The following is a 14166-nucleotide window of genomic DNA, read 5'->3' on the forward strand; positions in this document are numbered from 1 at the left end:
GATGCCGAAAAAGGAGTTGTGATGTAGAACACTAACATTCTTTCTTAAGAGTCGCCTTGTGCATCCTCTTGCATTGTTTACTTAATATATGGATAACATGTTTTGAGGATGTGAACTGTGGCACCTTTTACGTACTGCGACTCTTAGCATGTTAGAGATGAACTACTGAAAAAGTGCATAAAATCTTGATGTGAAATAATTTGATACTATACTGAATTAAGTTTATTTTATGTTTGTTTCAGTTACAATGTCAAATGGCTTTCTTCCAACTGAGTCAATCAATTTTCCATTTGCCCAAAGATATTTTTTTTAAAAAATATATTCATCTTTACCAAAGTAGATGTGAATAACACTGCTGATAAAGAACTGTATCCTCGTCTTTTTTCCGAGAAGAAGAAGAAGAAGAAGAATATCATCTAAAATTTATGATGAAACTTGAAAGAAACGTTTAATGCAAATGGCGGATAATAATCTAGTTTGTGTATAATAGTGAAAGTGTAGTGCGATTACAATTTGGTAAAGTGTGGTGTATAGAGTGTTATATTTACTGTCGTGTTTTTTTTCTGTGTTCTGGTTCATTATTACTGTTGTGTTTTATTGCATACATTGTGTTATTTATTCATGGTTCACATATTACTACAGCATGTAATCATGATGTGTTTTGGTCTTGTATAACTTACTTGCAAGTTATAGATTTTTTTGGTTTACACATTGCTCCTTTTTCAAGATGGAGGAGGATGACAATGCTGATGCTAATAATGCAGATGTTACTAAGTATATTGCTATGGAAATACAAGTACCTTTGGATTCACCTACTTCTACTCCTCCCAATTCTTCATCCACTATTGCGGTTTCAACAAATATTCAATCAACTTCTACATCTTCCAATCAGAAATCTACTATTGTGCTTCCAGCCGATAATCAGAATGTGCATTTTCTCCATCCTGATAAGAATTTATACAAACCTACTCACCTTGCACCGTATGTTGTCTATGTGAAGTCTACTACAGAAGATTTAGGTAAAAAACATCCAATGTCCATCAGCCGCAAATTTTACTTGGCTGAAATACCTGGTATTCTTAATATTAATGTTATTGGTAGAAATTTAATTAAACTTACTTTTCAATCTGGTCAGGATGCCAATAATTTTCTGGATCATGACATTCTTCAACATAACAAATGGGAAGCATATATCCCTAATCATGTTTTGTATACTACAGGTATTATCAAAGACGTTGACACGGACATCACAATGGATGACTTATTAAAAGATAGTAAATGTGACTTCCCGATTACCTCTGCACGTAGAATCTTTCGTTATGATTTAACAAAAGGTCGGCAGCCTACTCGCTCGGTTGTCCTAACATTTGATTCTCAAAAGTTACCTAAAGATATTAAAATTTATTATCAATCTGTTCCAGTTGAAACATATATTCCAAGCATTCGTCAATGCAAAAATGGCTGCTGGAAATACGGACATATTGCCCGTTCGTGTAAATTAAAACATAAATTATGTAAAAATTGTGGTTCTAATCATGTTGATGGTACTGGATTTTGTGATCGTGATCTTCACTGTATTAACTGTGGTGCTTCACATGCTGCGGATTATGAGCAGTGTGCGGAAAGACACAGACAGAAACAAATCATGCAACTGATGGCAATACAACGACTTTCGTTCAATGAAGCGAATAAACTTGTTAGCAAGATCACCACAATAGCTTCACATACTCCGTCCTTCTCTGCAATAATGCAGGATCCTTCTACCGAACCTAAGGAATATACTAACCTTCCTTCATCTCATCCCTCAGCTGGTGATAAAGTATCTACCACACACATGAAAAAATCTGCTTTAACATTTGATATTGATACACCCCCAGGAAAAAAGAGAAGAAGCTTGGATCATCCATCGGGATCTTCTGGACCATCGGCTTTTCCGTTTCCTACTCCGCATTTCTTACCTTCTTCGTCCACTGTAATGCCATCTCGTTTCAAGAAGGATAAGCCAATTCAGCTCGATTTACCACAATCGTATAAAACAAGAAATAAACTGGATTCAAAGTTCACCTCTGTTAAAGCATCGAATTTCACCTTGCTGGATCCTCAGAAGCCTTATGCTCCTCAAAAACCCCTTAAGACCTCAGCCGACACGCGACCCTATTCTATTTCCAGTGACCACGCTAATTTGACTTCTACCACTCTTACATCTGATACTACTAGTAACTTTACATCTCTGAAATGTTCATCTTCCCCTCCACAATTATCCCCTAAACATACCGAAGCATTGAAGAAATTGTTGGCTACTATATTACTTTCTCAAAATATAGACGCTTCGCATACGTTCTTGGAGAATTTGGTTACACAAATCTACAATACTTTAAATCTTTCATAGATACCCAGTATGGAAGTAAAAGAATTTCGTCCACTCTTCATCATTCAATGGAATGCTCAAAGCGTCTATAACAAATTATACTTTCTATATAATCTTATCATCTTTTTTGATCCTGATATCATTATATTGCAGGAAACTTGGTTAAAACCGAACATACCTTTTCGTCTCAAGAACTATCATATTGTAACACAAAACCGAGCAGATGGATATGGTGGCATTGCCTTCTGTATCAGAAACAATCTTTCATACATCACCAATCAGCTTTCCATCCCGTGTCCGGATCCTGATATTCAACTTTTCTCTTTAAATATTCAAAATATCAACTTCCTGAATATCTATATACCTCCACATATTGTTCCTCATGCAGATTTTTGGGAAGCTATTTTTTCTGATACTCATCAGTTTGATTACATAACTGGAGATACTAATACCCAATGCCAATTATTTGGAAGCTCTAGAAATAATACTGCAGGAAACAATCTTCTCCAAGCATTACCTGTTTCTTATTATATTGCAATGAATGATGGCACTCCCACACGCATTACCCAGTATGGGACGAGTGTTCCGGACATAACTCTTGTGAAAAATTCGTATTATATTCACACTACGTGGTCTGTATATTTTGATCCGGGAGGAAGTGATCACTATCCTATTTTATTCTCCACTCATCCGGTAGCCATCACATCTCCTTTTCATAATCCTATAGCAAAAGATTTCAAATCGAAATTACAATCTATTACCCTTCACCTTGAATGGGATAGATATCAACATACTATCGAAGATTCTTGTCACCTTATCAATAACGAGTCTCTTTCTGTCAATACCATACATACTTTTATCAAACATGCTGTATCAGTCTCGAAGACAATTTCCACTACTCCTCCATCTAGGAAACTATCAAACCATAGCTCTACATCTCATCATCCACATTGGTGGAATGTAGAATGTCAACAAGCAGTCAATAATTGTCAAAAATCTTTGAAATTATTTTTTAAGACCAGAACAAAAGACGATTTTCTTCATTACCGTAAATGTAAAGCCATTGTTAAAAGGATCACCTTGTATTACAAAAGGAAAAGCTGGGAACATTTTTGTAATAATCTCTCCTATCTCACTCCCAAATATAAGATTTGGAATTTCTTTAAACATCAAATTCATCGTTATCATAATTCACAACCTCAGCCTATGCATCGTTTGGATGACCAGAAATGGATCACAGATTTTCATCAACAATTGGCTCCCTGCACTGTCAATAATTCTCGGCGTCATCTTTTACCTTTTATTCTGCCACAGGGATCTTCTGTTTTGGAAACTAGTTTTTCAGAAGTGGAACTCGACGTTGTTTTTCAGCATCTTCGCACCAACACCTCTCCTGGGATAGATGGAATTTATTATAAACATTTTACCACTCTTGCTGTTCGTGGGAAGGCACTATTATTACAAATATATAATAAAATTTGGGACACTGCCCATATTCCATCTCAATGGAAACAAGTTCTTATTGTTCCTATTTTAAAAAACAAACAACATATTGGCAAAGCGGACAACTATAGACCAATAGCGTTACTTCCTTGCTCTCTCAAGATATTTGAAGACTTACTTTTATCCAGATTACAGTGGTTTTTGGAACATAATCAAATTTTTCCTCCTACTATCACCGGCTTTCGAAAAGCCACCTCAACATACGACGCACTTGGGCCTCTTATTCTTGACATTTATCAGGCTTATCTTGAAAGACAATTTGTTATTGCAGTTAGCGTTGACTTGAGAAAAGCATATGACTCAATTATCTTAGATCTTCTCATTCAAAAGCTATATCTGTTACAGATACCTTCCAAATTTATTAGAATCATTCATAACTTACTTATCAACAGAAAGATTTTTATCAAACTTAACAAAAATTACAATAAACCTAGAACTACATCGGTTGGCTTACTCCAGGGTAGTAAGTTAAGTCCTACTCTATTCAATCTCTATATATTGGACCTCATAACAGAACTTAAACAAGAAGTAAAACTGTATTCGTATGCTGATGACATTATATTCATTCTGACTACGGATGATCTTCACCGAGGGACAATTCTTATTGAACAAACCTTACAGAAACTATTACGTTGGTCTATAAACAATGGTATCGACATCAACTGGGAGAAAACTGCATACTCCGTCTTCACGCGAAGACGTTGTTATACACGCCCTACCATCCATATCGAAGATCGTACGTTACGCTATGTTCGACACTTCAAATACCTTGGGCTTTATTTGGACACAAAAATGAATTGGAAACCTCACTTAGCTCTGTTATCAACCGCATTGGATTCATACAACAACATTCTCAAAAGCTTAAGTGCAAAACGTTGGGGACTCAATCCAACTTGTCTATACAAAATTATTACACATTGTATGATGGCAAAAACTCTTTATGGAAGCATATTTTATGAGGAGAAGATGAACTATTTTTACCAGCGAATAAACAAACTTTTATATGATGCACTTAAGATCATCCTTTCTCAGCCTACCTTCTGCCCGAAAAATGCTCTCTTTGAGGAAACTGGTATGATTCCTATTGACTTACAAATTTCCAAATTAGCAGAAACTTTTCTTTTGTCACGAATGGCGAAAAGGAATAATCCTCTTATAGCACAGCTTCATCAGATTAAACATATATTGGAAAATAGACATCAGAAGGTGCCGTATAGAAATAAATCACCATGGATAGTCAAAGCGTTTTTTAAAGTTCACATGTATGAAGGAATGATTTTACAATCCCCATCACTGCCGTGCTACATATTTCACTATACAACGAGTTTGGTACAAATAAATACAATTCTTCCTCACTACGTCTCTTCTTCGACTTCAGGACATTTACCAAATATCAATAATTACATTTGGCACTCTTGTGTGGATCAGCTATCTTCAAATTGTATACTTGTTTTTACAGATGCATCTAAATACATTCATCAAAATGTCGGTGCAGCAGTTGTTGTTCCTACTCTTCATATTATCAAAAAATTCAAACTTCCTCAATATTTTACCATTTTCGAAGGTGAGGCTTTTGCCATTCGGCAAGCTCTTTTATTAATAAAAAAGTTACAACTTTCTGATGCCTGTATCTGCTCTGATGCTCTCAGTGTTCTTAACGCTTTAAGACACACCCATTGGAATGTGAAAACAACTTGGCTTCTTTTAAATATAAAATTTTTATACCATCAACTTCAAGAACAAGGATATATTATACATTTTTTACACACGAAATCACATTCTAATATAAAATTCCATGATGATACAGACCTAGCTGCAAAGTCTGCATGTATTGATGGTCAATCAGCTTTTATTAAAGTTAGTCACTTAAACTTTATTCCTATCATCAAACGAAATGAAGTCCAGATGTTACATGCTTGGAAATCTGAAAATAGGCTTGGACCAGGGCGACATTATTGGCAAATCATGTCTATCTCTCAACCCAAACCATGGCTTACTATACATAATTGGTCTAGATACAGAGTAATTCTATTATATCGCCTTCTTTTTAACACCGCCTTAACGCCTTATAAATTATATCAAATACATAAATTGACTACACCTTTATGTTGGTGTCAGCGTGATATTGGATCTTTGAATCATTTAATTTTTGTTTGTGAACAATTTACTAAAGGCAGATCTTATATGATCAATAAACTTCACAGAGCACTTGGTTATGGACCTTTTTCTGTTGAACAAATTTTAGCTACGACCTCTTGGACTCTCATCCAATTATTGATTGAATTTTTACAGATAAATGATATCCCGCTCTAAAACTACTAAACCTGATGCAAATATATTCTTCATTTTTATATGGGTAACTTAAAAAATGAAAAAAAAAATAATAATAATAAAAAAGGAATAACTTCAAGGCATTTGATAATGTATCTGGCGAAAGTTCTACTATCGACTTCACCTGTGATTTTTTTTTCTTTTTTCCAATTTGACTTCTAAAGCTTATCAAAATACAAAAGGCAAGAACACCAGTGAATAATAATAATAATAGTGGTAGTGGTGGTGGTGATAATGATAATAATAAACTGACTCAATCCTCAGTGGAAACATGATATTGCTTGACAATCTTCATGATATATATGTCTTGTTATGCTTCACTCTCATCAACAGAGAACTATCCGAAATCCATTTGAAATTTTTCATCTTCTCACTAGGAAAATTTTCAAGATCATTATTAACATGGTTATCTAAGTTCAACTATTCCTTTGAGGTCTGGTCTTCAGTGCACGCAACATGTATCTTCTTCAAGGTTTTTACTGGACGCAACGAGTTAAAACTGTACATTAAGCAATGACTTTAGTAGAGATTTATCAATTTTTATTTTTTCAGCAATTCCAGGGCCATAGCGGACTTAACTACTACGGTGCCGCATCTCCTCCTATGTACAACCTCTGTATGAGGTTACAAGAACAAGAACAAACTTGAAAGAATAGTTATTCTTCTTACAGCCTCTGTTAGAATTACCAAAGTGATTATTACGAATGCAGAACAAAATTCGAGGACAAACCCCAAGGAAAATTTAGACAAAACGGACTAAATTCAAGCGACAGAATCATAGGTGGAGATTAATAAGGATTGAGTATAGCCCGCTCCCCCCAGTGATTTTTAATGAATCATAGTGATTCTAACGATTCATATTAGTTCATAATGAATCGGATAGTAGTAGTAGTAGGAACGGGTTAGAAGCCCCGCAGGGGTTGGTTGGGTTCTGTTCTCGACATAAGTAGTAGTCAGTAGCGTACCCAGGAATTTATTTCGGGGGGGGTTCAAACTAAATATGAAGCTATTTTATATTAAAATTGCTAAAATTGCCCCTAAAATTAGGCTAAATTTTTAAAAAGTCGAAATTTCGGGGGGGGTCCGGACCCCCGTGTCCCCCCCTTCCGTACGTCCCTGGTAGTAGTAGTACTAGTAGGAACGGGTTAGAAGCCCCGCAGGGGTTGGTTGGGTTGTTTTCGACATAAGTAGTAGCAGTAGTAGTAGTAGCAGCAGGAGTGGTTGAAATGGTATATAGTGCCTGTTCCGACCTGTGACTTCTAGTTCCGGTGACAAAGAACTGGGGGGAGCGGGCTATACACAAGCCATTAATAAAATAATAATTATTTTTTCTTCAACTATTGTGCATCTAAAATGTTATCTGAAATTCTTCACTTTACGGAAATAACATTTTTAAAAAAATGCTGAAAACTCAATAAAAGACGTAAAATTGTTATAGTAAGTATATATTTCACATTTTGATCTTTGCTAAAAAAAAAAAATCTTGATCAGTATTTCAGAATTAAAATAAATAGCTATTTATACATTACTCAAAATAAAAGACTGCTATATGCTACCACACAAGAACAACTTTTTAAAAATCAAGTAGCATCACAATTACTTTTCGTAATTAAAATGAATGGTCTTACTGCAATATGCTAAACGTATTTCAAATATATTAAAGGTATAATAAATAGGAATACCCAGAACTTTCCATATTAGTATGTGTGAAAGTAATTAAACCTAATCTGCCCTTTAACATTTGTACGAATTTTACGAGTTGTCAGCATTTTAACAGAAAGAAAAAGTTATTTCAGTTGAAAAAATACAGTTAACATTTTAGAATTTATGACAATTGAAGGGAAAAAAATAATCATATAGGGTGTGCATTGATACATCCAATATATATTCCTGTGATTTTGTCTTTTGGATTTTGCTCTCGTCAGAATTTCCCTTTCATTTTGACCGCTTGGATTTGGTTCCCGCGCTCGTTACTACAGCCATTTTATACATGAGTTCCGATCTGCATACAAACATGCTAGGAGTCAAGCTCTTCGGTGCTGCATTTCCCTAAAAATTTTCTTCTCGCATAGAATTCCCTGTCTCCAAAGATTAGACAAAATTCCCGTTCTGCCTACAGGTAAGATAATTTAAAACATTTTCTACAAAGTTCTGGAGGGTTTTTGGCAGAGCGAGAATGAATCTTTTTAATATTTCGCCCCCCCTAGTTTTGAAAATTTTAGGGGGGTGTCCGAAAATTTTAGGGTAGTGGTGGGAGTGTTAGGAGGTGTAGATAAACCACTGCAAAAAAATAAACGAAACTCTTGAACCAAATGACCAATCTCGATCAAATTTTTAACATAGATGAGGTTTGTACCTGTGATGCTTTTTTATTATTTAAAGGGGCGTTTACACTTAGTCGATTTAGTCGCACGACTAAATCGACTCGCTGCATTTGCCACTAAATCGAAGCAACTAGGCCGAATCAGATTGATGGATGTGTTCAATTATTTCAAGCACAGAAAATAGAACGTTTTTAATTCAGTTGCCAGTCGATTAGTCGCCTTCGATCAACAAGCGATTAAGTTGAAGTCCCGTTTACACGGTCGATTAAGTTGAAAGTGACGTCAATTCAACTGAATCGAACGCAAATCGACTAAGTGTAAACGCCCCATAACTGAGAGAGCAACTAGAGGAAGAGGAGGAGGGTAAGATATACACAAATCAATGTAAATAAAAATAAAAGTTACGAGATATGTGACTTAATAATTCTAGAACCACTCGACCAATCTCAATGAAATTTTCAACATATATGAGATTCTGGACTGGAAAGTTATTTATAATTTCATCTTGACGGCAGAACCTAGGGGACGGGGAGGGGGAGATATATATATAAAAATAAATACAACTTAATAACTTTTGAACCACCCGACCGATCTCGATCACATTTTCAACATAGATGAGGTTTGAGATTACTTTTATTATTTTAATTTGACGGTGGAACTTAGAAGAAGAGGAGAAGGAGAGACATTTATAAATGATCCAAAATGACCGATATGAGTATCGAATCTCTAGTTTTCGGGGTGGCTGAGATGAACAGTGACACTTCCGATGCCGTTTAAATCTGAATTCAGCCGTGCAACATGGGGTAGGATTAGAGAGAAAAATATAAAAATGATCGATATTACTTTTACTTTAGTAATAGTAAAAAGTGGCTGACTAACGGAACATATTCCTATTTTCTCTTAATTTAATCCAGCGAACCGGGTAATTGATGCTAGTATTTCCATAATTCATGCTAGTATTTCCGTATTTCCATTTTCATAGTATTTCCATAGTTATCCTTCTTTTTCTCATCGTGGTTCATGTTCCATTCTCATGCTTTAGTTCCATAGCTTGTCTAAGAAATTTCAATCTTTCTTCTTTGTTTTTTCTACTTAATTTATATATATTTATTTTTTTGGCTGTATTTAAAGCAAGGCATTCTGATGCATAAAGACTTCCTGGCTTAATAACTGTGTTCTAGTGACTTAGCTTTGCATTAATTATATATATATATATATATATATATATATATATATATATATATATATATATATATATATATATATATATATATATATATATATATATATATATATAGTGTTGCCACGAGACGAGACAGACTACATGTCTCGTCAAACGTCTCGTCTCGTCTCGTGTCTCGAAAATGAAAACGCTGGCCAAGATTAAATTGCCAGTGGTCATATAGATTGCAAAAGGAAAATCCCCTTTGTGAGAAAACATGTTGAAAAGCCTTCATAGAAAATTGTCCTCTGTCTATTGAATGAAACAATCGTGATACATGAGATTCCAGGAATATCATCCTTAATGTCTTGTCCCCAATTCCCCTTGCTGTAAACTAATTCTCATTTCTTTCATTTCTGGTTGGAATGATGACAAACAAAATCAAAGACAGGGAAGATTTTTACAGTCAAGAAACCGAACTACCACCACCATCTATTCAATTTGAAAACTGGGTAAGGTCTACACTCATTACAGGCTATAGTTGAAAGTTCTGGCTGAGATGGCGGAAGATAACAGAACAGACTACACTTGTCTTTATTCTCTGGTGGCGGTATTCTTTTTGCTATATGAACCGAAAACGGCAAATGAAGTATGTCATCTTGCAACTAAAATTTTGTCTTCTCTCTCTCTCTCTCTCACACACACACACACAAATACACATAAAAACACACTTTTACCATTTTACCAATCGCTCGCTTATTATACAGCAGTCATGTTGTAAAATTCACCTCTTCGTTTGGAAGGCAGGCGAAGGACAAAGAAAGCAAAGATATTATCGACGAACCCTTCAAATTGTTTGCTTTCAGCAAATGTATGATACTAACAATAACACTGGAGGTGAACAGGTTTTACAGGGGGACCTTCGTTTTGTTACGCGGAAATGTTTGATCTGACCAGAGTGCGAAATTGTCCTCTGCTTCCATGTTGAGAGGAGGGGAATACTTCTCTTTCCTAGTGAATAATATTCATTAGGACCTGAATTATCTTCAGAAATGGTTTCTTACAGAGTGTAAAGAACATTTTGTATAATATTTAGGGAACTCCGTTGAAAGCAGAAAATATCATGAGAATGATCAAAATTCGAACATTGAAGAACATAATTAACAGAAAAGAAATGGGATACCCAAACCATATTTTTAAACCTGCTATAAAATGTATATCCTATATTTTTACAAATTCCTTACTCCCATGAAAGTATCCTGAGGAGGATATTCTCTCCAATTTTTTCAGACTGAAATCCTTTTATCCCGTACGATTTCCCCCCTGACACAATACGAAAAATCAAACGCTTTTAAAATCCATACACATGACCCTTCCGGGACTCAACCCGGGGCCTTCAAGCCGATGGTCTATCGCCGAAGACCGCTCGGCTTGGTATGAAGATGTACGTTGTATGATTGCGAATATATCACGACAATATAAGAAACTTTAATCCAAAATGGCCACCCAAAAATCAATTTTTTTAGATCACTAGCTACTATGGGTGTACTGTTATGAGTTTGTTACACAAACGGGGCAACCATCACATAGTAGCACACACCCCGCGGTTATGGGAACAGATTTGAACCATGGAGTTGAAGACTAGCCCCAAGCATTCTTTCGTCCGATGTGTCGTTAAGCTTCCATTATTATGGCACTTTAAGTAGAGCTTACTGTGCAGTAACGTATAAAATTTCAATCAAATACTTTCCATTACTCAATAAAATTATTTGGTTCCGAGCATTAAAAAAAAATAATTGCAAGAAATCTAAACATGCTAAAGTGGAAAGTAGTTTTTGGAATGGTATGGGTTAACACTGTGAAAGCTAAAGGCTGGAATATATGAAATCAAAGTGTACACACATATCTATCTCTCTATTTTTCTATATATCTTTCCATCTCTCTCTCTCTCTCTCTCTCTCTCTCTCTCTCTCTCTCTCTCTCTATATATATATATATATATATATATATATATATATATATATATATATATATATATATATACAGTGTGCGAAATGAAAAATTTTCCCAGGGGGGATGAATTTCACCCATATGCGCATCCAGTCCTCCCACACACACACACACACACACACACACATATATATATACACTAACAAGTACAAAACAGTTGAGATGTGAGATCTTTCATAAATTTTCACACAAGTAATATTTAGGTTAGCTACACAAAGTATGAATTGTTCCCTTTTTCTATCTTATCTTTATGTCCATTTAAAAATACTCCAGAGGGGGAAAAAGTTATCCCTACCAGGGATAAAATTTTTCTTCTCCAGGGTGGGAAAGATTTTTGTCAGGGGGGGAAATCCCTGGCATCCCCCCCGCCAATTCGCAACCCGGTATATATATATATATATATATATATATATATATACAGACACTATAAAGCAAGTGGGTCTGTAGTAAAGGTGTCACCATCCACGTTTATACGATAGTGTCGGGGATGGTGACACCTTTTCATCGTACTTTGCTTGTCGTGTAAACATTATTTGACATTAGTTTCTTCATCTTCGACGTACCTATGAGCAATTTACTGCATATTCGTGTATTGAAACTGGTGAAACAAATTTCAATGTTTCAGAATGTAAAAAAAAAAAAAAAAAAAAAAAAAAGCCAGGGTCGAGAAGCCTCAGACAACTAACAGCAGAGATATATTATCTTGTAGACTATTTGTCCTTGCCTTGTGAGCTTATTTGAATTTATTTCTAAGACCTTTAGGCAATTTTGGCCGAATGGATGATGATGGGAAAATTAGTGGAATGAAGAAAGTGGTAGGATACTAGACAACTTCGAGAAAACACACACATTCGAAAAATGAAATGAAATGAAATGAAATCTTTGAGTTTTACGTCCCACGGTTATGCCAGTTAGGCTAAAGGAGACAGTGATGATGAATAATGAATGGAATGGTGGAATGAAGAAAGTGGGAGGAAACGGGAGAACCCCGAGGAAACCCACGCACACGGTGTTTCTCCATCACAAAGTTCACTTGGCGGGGGCTGGGATCGAACCCGGACCCCTAGCACCAGAGGTGAACGCTCTACTACTGAGCAGTTCTCCCAATTTTCCCTGTTCAAGTACGTTTTGGGCCCCAATATATAGCACCTTTGGAAAGCTTATTTCATGCTGAAGAGAATGAATATAAACCATGACTTTCCAATGAACAGTATTGATATAGTAGCTGTTTCACTGCGAATCTACGATCCTTTTTATAATAACAGAGTTAATGGACTCCAGGGACTTACTTCTTTGTCCATGGCACCTAATTGTTTTGTACATGAACCTACCTTTGTTATGTTTATCGACGTTCATGTTCGTTCCTTGTGAGTAGCTAATTGAATTAAAAGCTCGTTGCATAAAAAATGAAACAATGTATGTCTTGTTCCAACAGGATGATAGCATATATGAGAATAAGCATTTTATGCAAATATTAAATTACCTTTAAAAGTACGAGGTGAGTTCTAAAAGTATCGAACCTTATTTTTTCCCGCGTAAACCAATAAAGCGCGGGAGATTTCCTTTAGTGTAGATGTAGAGGATACACTTATGCGCAGTCTTGAATTTTTTTTTTTTCTCCGGCAGAAAGCGTCACCCACCGCTGGCAGTCAGCCACGAGTGAAGACATGTAGAAGTGTTCGTCGGATTTCAGTTATTTCTTTTCTTTTCTTTATCTTTTTTCTTTCTTTTTCTTTCTTTCTTTCTTTCTTTTTTTTTGGTAAAATGAGCAGCTATATTGGATCAATTTTTTCCAAAAGCTTGGCGATTCCCAAGCTTCATCGAATCATCAAATCATTCCATCAGATCGGTACATTCAATTTTGAACGAGAACTTAGGTATGAAAAGAGTGTCCGCGAATTTTGATTTTAAGGCTTTCATCGCCAAACACAACCTTCCTTCCTGTTGTGTCATTAAGACTCCCCACTCACCTGACATGCTTGCATGTGACTCTTTGATTATTTCCCAAGCTGAAACTGCCACTAAAATGACCCCGACTTGGGTCAAGAGAAGACATCATGCGGAATGTGATGCCACGATTGCTCACCACTTCAAAAACTGTGTTCCAAAAGCGTTTTCAACAATGGCGGGAGCGCTGAGAGAAGTGTATGCATTACCTAGAAGACTACTTTGAAGAGGATTAGCGTTTTGGATTTCCTAATCAATGAGTTTTTGCCAACCAAAGGTTCGATAGTTTTTCAACACACCTTTTATACAAAATAGAGAGAGGAAGATTGCAAAGATTTTACAATACAAGAACACTTGTACAAAATTGAGTGTACATTATATGTAAGATTGCATTACATAATAACTAACTCGATTTGTCATAACGTTAATATTTCAGTCATCTCAAAAGCAGCAATTTATGTAGTAATAGCACTTGGTCCATGACTGTGCAGAAGTAGGTATATTCGGTTCGGCGACTCATG

Source organism: Thermobia domestica, chromosome 15 (assembly GCF_964235325.1).
Source record: "Thermobia domestica chromosome 15, izTheDome1.hap1.1, whole genome shotgun sequence".
NCBI classification, from domain to species: Eukaryota; Metazoa; Arthropoda; class Insecta; order Zygentoma; family Lepismatidae; genus Thermobia; species Thermobia domestica.